The following is a 10,000-nucleotide window of genomic DNA, read 5'->3' as shown; positions in this document are numbered from 1 at the left end:
TGAACCTGCAACTTCCCCCAAGAGTTTCCCGCCATTTTTCACTTTCAATAGAACGCTCCCAATTATGATGGTTCCCTTGCGCCTCATCTATTCCTTATCATCGACCTCTTCCCATTATTCTTTTTTTTATCTCCTCCTTCTTCCCATTTTCCATCCCTTTTTACATTTCCTCCTTTTGTTCTCTCTCCTCTGCAGCCCGCCTTATCTCTTCCGTTCGCCCACATTTCCTGTATATTTGAGAGCTCTCTCTCCCACTCCACGCCCCCACCTCCGTGGCTGGCTAAGGTCTATGTTTACGGCTTGGCTAGTTTCTTTTGTGCTTTTAATGTTTGGACATTTAATAATAATAATACTAATAATAATAAAAATAGAAGTGTTCGGCTATAGAGAATGTAGAGAAAATAATGATAATAATAAACCGGAAGTATTTGGCTGTAGATAAAAGCTAGACCTATAAGTCGTTAGCTGCTTCATTCTTTTAGGATTTTGAATTACGGATAAACCTCGTGTTTACAGATAACCAACAGATCATTAGTCGTTTCTTGATAAATAATAGATAATGATTATGATAATGGGGAATGGAGGAGGAGGAGGAAGAGTTAATGAACGCAGGAGATGGTATATTAGAACGGAGGTGTGAATAAATGAACGTGAAGATAACGCTTTGATAATGTGAGGGGAAATATGAAAGCGTTGATAATGTGAGGGAAATGTGATTAAAGAGATAAATAGGAAAAATAAGAGATGACGAAGAAAATAGAAATTTTCAAGATACAACGAAAGCAAAGAAGAAGCCTAGACTTAAAATTGTAGAAATTTAACTCGAAACAGAAACGCGAAAGAGCAGACGCGAGAAAACGAGCTGATAAAGAAAGACTTAGAAAAGAAAGAAATTGGGGAAGAGAGGAGGGAAACACGAGGAGTGTGAGCGAGATAAAGTGTGTCACCAGTACCACGGTTAAGGAAACCTTAATAATGTGTGTGTGTGTGGATCTTTCCAGCAGTTGTTTTGGGTCACAGATATATCTTGTGCTCCTGACTATATACCTCCTACCACACCACAGCCTGCCGGGTGGTTCGTGTGTCACGTAAGAGGGTTAATTATTATGCAGCTCTCTCTCTCTCTCTCTCTCTCTCTCTCTCTCTCTGGTTAACGACCGTGGATTTAGACCTATATGTGTCCTTGGATAAGTGTTAGCCCATTTAGGCCTAGAGAAGGAGAGCTTAGGTCTCTCTCTCTCTCTCTCTCTCTCTCTCTCTCTCTCTCTCTCTCTCTCTCTGTCAGTGAACGTGGAGTAAGCTCTGTGAGTATTCTCAGAAAAGTATTGGCCCACATACGCTTAAAGAGAGAGAGAGAGAGAGAGAGAGAGAGAGAGAGAGAGAGAGAGAGAAAGGGTCATTAAAACACAGTGTAATCCTCACAGGGAATTACCAGACGGCACCAAGGAGGAATCTTTCCTTAATATATTTCATTTTATTATATTGTCTCGTAAAAGCAGATCTCTGTCACGACAGAAGTTTGTGTGCTAAGGTTGCCGAAGCTAGATAGGAATACCATACAAAAGTAACGGAATTAGGTATTTTTCCGAAATTTGAAAAATACCTAATTGTGATAGGCCCACTTTGCAAAATCGGTTATATACCAATTTCTTATGTTTGAATAATGACGAAATCACACCTTACTAAAGTGACCACTATTTTAAAGTTCACATACGAATAAAGCTGATTAATAATGAAGAAAAAACTAGTTAAATATATAATGTATGAAATGATTTAAGCTGTTCGAGAGAGAAAAGTGAAATATATTATTATATATATTATATATATATATATATATTATATATATATATATATATATATAATAAGCAAGATTATCGCGCTCTTGACAAGATGTTAAATATCAAGTATTTATGGAGTATATCAGTTGTCTGATGAGAGAGAGAGAGAGAGACAGAGAGAGAGAGAAGGAAGGCAATAATCATTCATATAGATTGCCTGAAGTTAAAATGGCTAGAGAAACGTGAATGCGAGAGAGCAGAGAGAGAGAGAGAAGGCAATAATCATACATATAAATTGACTGAAGATAACACTGGATAGAGAAACGTGAATGCAAAAGAGCGAGAGAGAGAGAGAGAGAGAAAAGAAAAACAATGATCATAGCCTACACACAGTTTGCCAGAAGATAGCACAAGGTAGAGAAAATGAACAGAGAGAGAGAGAGAGAGAGAGAGAGAGAACTCACCATTGCTGCATTATGCTTGCGTGCTCCCCTTGCAGACGGCAAAGCATACATTTGAGCGACGTAATTCACGATAATGCTTGCGACGTCTTGTCAACGGGCTAATTTTCTTTCTGGCAGGCGAAAGAGGGTCTTAGTCTTATGGGACCTTGGGAGAGAGAGAGAGAGAGAGAGCTCTGTCATTCTCTGTAGACTTAGGAGAGAGATATACAGAGCTCTAGACCTACTTTAGTATAGTGAAATAGAAATGAAAGGGTTCACACAGGGGAATTTTACCCCAAAAATTGTACCGCCTATATAGGCCTATACGACTTTCCATTTACTTTCCCCAATGCTAAATGCCTTATTTCTTATGCCTGTACGATTATCTATTTACTTTCTCCGTTCTTAACCCACAATGATCCATTATTGTTTATTAATATTTTCCATAATTAGAACACAAATGGTACAGTGCTTCATTAGGTTCTTGAGTACGTTTGACATGACGTCGTGTACTTGGCGAGGAAGAAGAAGAAGAAGAAGAGAGAGAAGGAGAGAGAGAGAGAGAGAGAGAGAGAGAGAGAGAGAGGTAGTGTACTCTTAACTCGCTGACTCGTCTAGGTACTTTTTTTCCACTTGACTGAAAAAGGGGGAATTCATTTCTGATGTTCAATTCACGCTGCTGTTTGTTTTTAGTTTTTTTTTCTTTTTGCGTGAATTGTTTTTTTAATAATTGTTGTTATTACGTGGATTGTTCTGAATTGTTTGGTTTAATTTTACTTTTAAAATAACATTTCGTATAGTACGTCGGTTATTTTTTAGATGACTTTGACTTGTCCCAGAAATTAAACATCACGATGTCCAGTGCTTGGAAAGGTGACCGGTAACATGAACCAAGCCCCTTCTGCTTGCAAACTCGCTGATTTATTATCTATGGAAAAGGGGAGTATGTCTAGCAACCTCATCCCAAACATTCCTGCTTGTGAATGGTCTTGGTATTTTTTAGAAAGTGAAAGTTTTAATGGAAACATTAAAAATAAAATGAGATTTAAATATTATTATGAAAATAATGAAGTTTAATTAATGTAATATGTAGTTCATAATATTTGTATAAATAAATATATAGATATATATATATATATATATATATATATATATAATATATATATAATATATATAACATTTTTTACCAAAGAAATAATCACGATACGACAACTCTTGTCGTGAGCAGTTGCCACCTCGTGTTTTATTCTGCCGTGAGTTCGAACTCTGGTCTCATTAGCATATAGGAGAAATTGCCATATGATGATTTAGGAGTTTCTAATTGAGAGAAAGGTGGGCTTTGTTGTGAGCTTAATTTGTTTGTTTATGAGAGAGAGAGAGAGAGAGAGAGAGAGAGAGAGAGAGAGAGAGAGAGAGAGAGAGAGTATTAGGCCAGAAATGAATAGCATTGATAATGCTTCGTGTAATGCTATTATCTCTGCATGAAAAAGAGAGAGAGAGAGAGAGATGCAAATGAAGGCCTGGTGCTTAGAAATGAATACCACCATTTATGCTTGCTTCGTGTAATGCTATTATCTCTGCATGAAAACGAGAGAGAGAGAGAGAGAGAGAGAGAGAGAGAGAGAGAGAGAGAGAGAGAGAGAGAGAGAGAGCACGTTTAGGCAACGTAACTTGATCCCGGGGTCTTATCATGTCTGTTTATTTTCTCGTGCATCAGTTTAGAATTACGGTGCTTGAGTGTTGCAGAGTATGATAGCCTATTTTTCATTTCCCATAATATAACTTATTTCGTCTATAGCTAGAGTTGTCGTTTATCATTAAAATAAATAATGAAGTCGTTTCATTTCCTCTGTGGAGTACCTCGGGAAACGTCCTCTTCCGTACCGGAAGGAAGACCGTAAACCGCCATTGCCGTAGACCACTTCCTCCTTCCTTACCTTGTAAATTAATTGGGCGGATTAACGTAACCATGTCAATGGAGGGGAAACGTTTATTCGATGCAGTAGGCCCCATCACGAAGGCCTATAGGCTTTAGGCTTTTACTTGTCAAGTGACGTAGGCCTAGTAGTGTGCAGATGCAGTGGTGAAGTCCATTGCATAGGCTTAGGCTGATATTTGCATATAATTTTCACTTATTATGTTATTGTATTATACTTCCTGCGAGTACATGTTTCTTAGGTCAGTTTTGTAAGGAGACAATTAGGCCTATTGAAGTTAGGTGCATAGGCCTGATGCTCTCATTTCTGTTGATGATTTGTTGCAATTTTTACTTGCTGTGATGATAAATCAAGTGTCTTCGTGTATTATACTTCCGGCGAGTATGCGTATATATCAAGTCAGTTGGTGCCGAGAAATTAGGCCTTTTGCTTACTCTAACAAATGACTAGGCCTATAACTCTAACAGCTGCATCGAATCCCCGTGTTTGTTCATACGCTTATCTTGTAGCATGACGACCATTTTATTTTCCTGCGGTCAAGTAGAAAGCGAGGACATATTCCAAGCCTTTAGGCCTATAGGGAATATTTTAGGGCTTTTGATAGAGCGCATAGGGCCATAGGCCTACTGCTTATGGCTGCTAGCAGGAGTGAATCGATGCCGAAACTACTATACTCCGGTTTCATGTCATTTCAGCTTTCGTGAAAGATATAGGATTCGAATGTGGGTCAACCAGCGTATAACGGCTTCTTGATCAAGGTTGGGTTGCTTATAGCCTTCTCTCTCTCTCTCTCTCTCTCTCTCTCTCTCTCTCTCTCTCTCTCTCTCCAAGCGGAAATATTGCAGAAGTTATACGATACTGGTTTGTTGTGCTTCGACTTACTCTATCTGTTTCGTGTCATTGTCTTATAACAGACATTTTGTATGATGAACTGTCTCTTTGCAAGCCAGTAGCCATGTAGGCTTATTCCCCATTAATGTCTTCGTTTTTAATTATGATAATGTAGCGTTTTTAATTATAATAAAGTAGTAATAACCAAAGGGAAAGTGTGTTTTTAAGTCACATTTTGAAATCGTCTGACAGGACTGAAAATGTCGGTTGCATTATTATAAAATGCCTGAAAATGGACGAGCTACATTTCTGTTTTTGTGGAAGTAAAAGTGGTCTATAACCTACCGTCTGACGCAAACCTAAAATAAAAATAAACGCGAAACAAAAGCCGCCGAAGAAGGAAAAATGGAATCGTCCCTTTGATTGAGAAGATATATCCGGAGATAAGACTTGAAACAATGAAGACCGAGAGAGAGAGAGAGAGAGAGAGAGAGCAGAACACTTAGACAGGAAATGGCGGGAGCCTCACAGACAGCAGCAGATAGAAGACAGCACAGCTTGATAGCGCAAACAGATCTCCGAATTTCTGTCATCTAATTTCGATCCACTCTAGTCATAACTGTCAAGGAGTCGAGTTCTGTTGTGTAGTAGCTGCTCTGGTGCGCGGGTGGTGCTCTGTCCGTTCAATTTAAATGTTTAGCTATCGTGTCTTTTTTTATTGTTTCAGAGTGCTGTTTGTGCTTAGATTTTCGTTAGTGGTAATAAGAGCATTGTCGTTGTGACTGGTTACAGTATTTTGTTTGCGGTTTTTATTGTCAGTTGTTTATAATAACGCTTGTAATTACTGGTAGCTGTGAAGCTACCGTCAGATTTTACATAAAACTCACTATTAATGAAGCGTTTCGTAAAGTTACCTACCGATTTTTTATATATAAAACTCGCTATGAATCAAGTGTTTGATAATCAAACTGTGGTTGGGACAGCTCTTGGCGTAGTGAAACAAAAACCCTTGTGAATCATGTCTATAATAATTGAATTGTGTTGCTGTAACGCTAATATTATCGTTACAGTCGGTCTGTTAGTATACTAATCTGATATGAGGAGTCTATGTTAATGTCAGTCAATGTGCCTGTATTGTAAGCCTATTAAAGCGAGTTTCTGTAGGCCTACTGAAATGTCATGTAAGAATGTGCTACGATTAGGCCTGTATAAGTGTGTCTTTTAGGTCTATAGTGTTATAGGAACGTTTTACATCGTAGGCGTACAGATTGTCCTTAATGAATTGCATTTTATAGGTGTTTGTAATTGTACTTTCAACATTCGAAGACATACAAGCATTTTTTTTTTTACTTTTGTAGGCCTACTATATTAGTATTAACTTTGCTTATATGGCTAGGCCTATGTTTAGTCTATATACTCGTTTAGTATACAGCTTTTTATGATATACATACACTTGTGCACGCAAGAGGATATTGTAAAATGTCTTACCATGTTAAGCGTCAACTGAATCCACGAACCAATCGTCGTTTTGCACATATGACCTCAGATTTTGTGATGCCAAATTATGCCATATCCTTTTACAGATATATATATATAAATATTATATATATATATATATATATATATATATTATATGATATGTAATATATATATATATATATATATATAGATAATGATGATAGATAGATAGATAGATAGATATATTCACATGAAATAAAGTAAATATTTTTGAGATTTGAAAATCTCTGCTTAAGTGTGCGCGTAAGCGCGTTTGATTGTCAGGAGACTTCGAATACCGTTATACAACGTATTGTGCGAGCCCGTGTTACAGTAGCTATTGTATTCACCGTAGTGGTATGTTACTGTAGCGTTCATCGAAGCGTTACCGGAAAAACCGCTTTTGTTTATCGCTTTTGATTAGACAAAACTTTTTTTTTTTTTATAGTTTGGTTCGTTGTTTCTGAAATGGTTTTGATTAAATGTGTTAATATATTTCGCGCGATTTTCTACGATTTTAATAGTTTTTTTGGACATAATTTTTTTCTCGGCTTGCTCTTTGTTGACTGTTTGTGTCATTTCAGATCCAGTTTCGCTTTCGGAATTTGTTAAAAAGGGTTAATTTATTGTTTACACGATACAAACAATATTAGTAATTTTTTTTGTCAATAAAAGTTCATAATTCCCAGAATCAATATTAATTTTCTATCTATAATTTATTTAAGAGAAAATTCATTTATCGTGAACGTAAAAAAGTGAGCAAATTTTTTATTCTTATTTTTTATTTATTTATCTATTAGGAAGCTACAACAATCTGATACTTTCCGTCGAACGTACGAAGCAAAACCTTAATTAATTAATTTATTTATTATATTGCAGTAGATGATGGGGGGGACCGGTATAAGATGGGTTGGGGTGGGGGGTAGGGTCCTCGGACAGTGGGTGGTGGCTATTTAGCAAGGACGAACTTCCCACCATACCTGTTTTTTTTTTTTTATTTTTTTTTTTTTTAAGGCTGAAGTACGCTGAAAGACATTTGGGGCCGGCTGCCCCCATACCCCCCAACCCACCCACGTAGCCGGGATATTAGCGTCATAATGTTAGGGAAGAGATAAATGATTTCTCTCTGGAGAGAGAGAGAGAGAGAGGAGGACACTGCTGGCCTTAGTCACAAGCTAAAACTGTAGTGGAGAATCTCGTCTTCTGTCTCTCCCCTCCCCCCCCTCCCCTCCTCTATTCTCCTTCCCCTTCCCTACCCAACCCTCCTCTTTCTCTCTTTCCCTCTTCTTCTCTCCCCTACCCATCCTTTCCTCTCCCTATCCCCTCTCCTTTCTCCTACACTCTCTCTCTCTCTCTCTCTCTCTCTCTCTGTAGGCGCACGACGAAATTGCGTCGAGCGAAGATCATGAGACAGACAGACAGGCAACACCTGACGTCTGATGACATGAGCGATGCTTGCTTACCTTTAACGGTTTCAAAGATGGTGCGTTCGATCGTCTGCGTTCTTGGCTCCGATCGCTGGTTTTTTAATTTAATTTTTTTTTTATCCGTTGGACTCGTTGCGTCAACTGTATGTTTTTTTTTTTTTTTTAATTTAAGGTTGCTTCTTGGTGTTTTCGTGCATGTGTTTCTTATGATGATATATTATATATATATATATATATATATATATATATATATATATATATATATATATATATATCGTTAGACTTGCTAATTCACATGTATTATTTTTTTAAAATTTTACTTTTGCGTCCTGTTATCGTGTATATGAGTCTCTTTGTTATGAGATTTATATATGTATGTATTCTAAGTTCTCGTCTTCCCTGATTTACATAGAACCCTCTGTCTCTGTCTTTTGGGGGTTAAAGCCCCCCTTTTCTCTTTTTTTCTTGTGTAGTTCGTGAGAAGTTGTTGGGCTATTGTCTGTGGTATTAGATGTTACTGATATACATTTGCGTTTGAATTTTGTAAGCTCTCCTCTCCTCTCTCTCTCCTCTCCTCTCTCTCTCTCCTCTCTCTCTCATCTCTCGTCTCTCTCTCTCTCTCTCTCTCTCTCTATATATATATATATATATATATATATATATATATATATATATATATATATATTGTGTTTGTTGCGTATCCATTGCCTTATTAATTCTCAGTTTAGATTGCGTTTTCCCCTGCCTGCCAATTAATTTATTGCCTCCTATAACAGCCGGATTATTCCTAATTCCCTCTTCTTCTCCTCCTCACCTTCATTCTACATTTGTGTCCTCTTCGTTACCATCTTACCCTGGTCCATCGTTTCCCGCGCAACTGATCTCACCCTTTGGCGGGTTTTAATATTCGCGCGTTTTCCCGCGAAATTCGCATCTCCGAACCTTTTCCCCCCTTTTTGGCTGGTATTTGAAACTCTTTTCACCTTAAAGGGACCACTTCTTAAGCCTGACAACTGTCATGTGGTTTGTTCGTGTCGCTTTCATTTGAGCCTCGTAACGGTAATAAATGTCTCTGGGAAAACTGTGCTTATGTCATAGCAAGGGGGCGGGGTTGTTTGGAGTTAGTCAACATTGATTGCAGATGTTGGGGGAGAGGAAAGTGTGTTTTATTTGTAAGTTTGTATGGGTCTGTGTTTGTGGATATTTACTTCAGTCTTGTATATGTATATAATTATGTATTTATATATATAATATAGGTATATATATATATATATAATATATGTATATTATATATATAATGATATAGGAATATTGACAGTGAAACAATGACATATTCTATCCATGTAATTCACGTTATTGGTCATAATCAGTTACTAGAAAGAAATACTGACCAAAGAAATTATACACTGCTCTCTAACACCAAAATAATAATAATAATAGTAGTAAGTAATAATAATAATACGATAAAGTAACCTACTTCATCTCGCCATCTTATTTATCCATTCTTTAAAATTGTCTTTTATTTTTGACGTTTTATCTCGCGACAAAATCTGCGATTTCTCAAATCCCTGACCTTTCGCCGTCACAATGCGTGACGTCACGGGTCATTGTTATTTTTATTTGGCGTCTGATGTGTCTTTGGTAACAATGCCTCTTTTCGCGCGCATGCGCAGAAGACGCGTTATGCAATGGTCGTTCCTTTTGGAAATGGTGATAACTTATTCGATGTTTTTAATGTGTATTTACAGATGAATAATGAAGTGTGATGAATACATGTGATATTTTTTTAGGTGGATTACTATGAAAAGAACGAGAAACGTGTGGTTTTTATGAATAATAAAACGGAAAAACGATGAATTTTAACTGTGTGAACCTGTGTGATTAGTTTTTAAAACGTTTGTGTTTTCTGAGAATCCATGATTTGACGCCCGTCGTCTTTTTAGGAAATTATTATCGTCTTTAAGTTTGAAGTTTATGAAAAAAAGTTGTTTATTTGATAATGAAATCAACCCGATTTTGTGCTGAAGTCCGTCTTATAATAGATCATTGCTGAATGAACTGACCACCACACCTTCCTTCCCTCTTGT

At 37.1% G+C, this 10,000-nt stretch overlaps 1 protein-coding gene across 1 annotated transcript in view; it reads left to right on the top strand.

Moving 5' to 3' along the window:
• The window catches only part of LOC135203750 (amphiphysin-like), a 125,532-nt gene that overhangs the window by 6,993 nt on the left and 108,539 nt on the right, over nt 1-10,000 (top strand). Inside the window, 1 exon segment of the mRNA XM_064233690.1 lies at nt 9,662-10,000. This exon segment is cut by the window's right edge and continues 332 nt beyond it. The gene's annotated coding sequence lies outside the window, so the exon portion shown is untranslated.

The sequence above is a fragment of the Macrobrachium nipponense genome, chromosome 36, assembly GCF_015104395.2.
Source record: "Macrobrachium nipponense isolate FS-2020 chromosome 36, ASM1510439v2, whole genome shotgun sequence".
NCBI lineage: Eukaryota > Metazoa > Arthropoda > Malacostraca > Decapoda > Palaemonidae > Macrobrachium > Macrobrachium nipponense.
The sequence above is the reverse complement of the archived record's forward strand: the minus strand, read 5'-3'. Positions and strand labels throughout refer to the sequence as shown.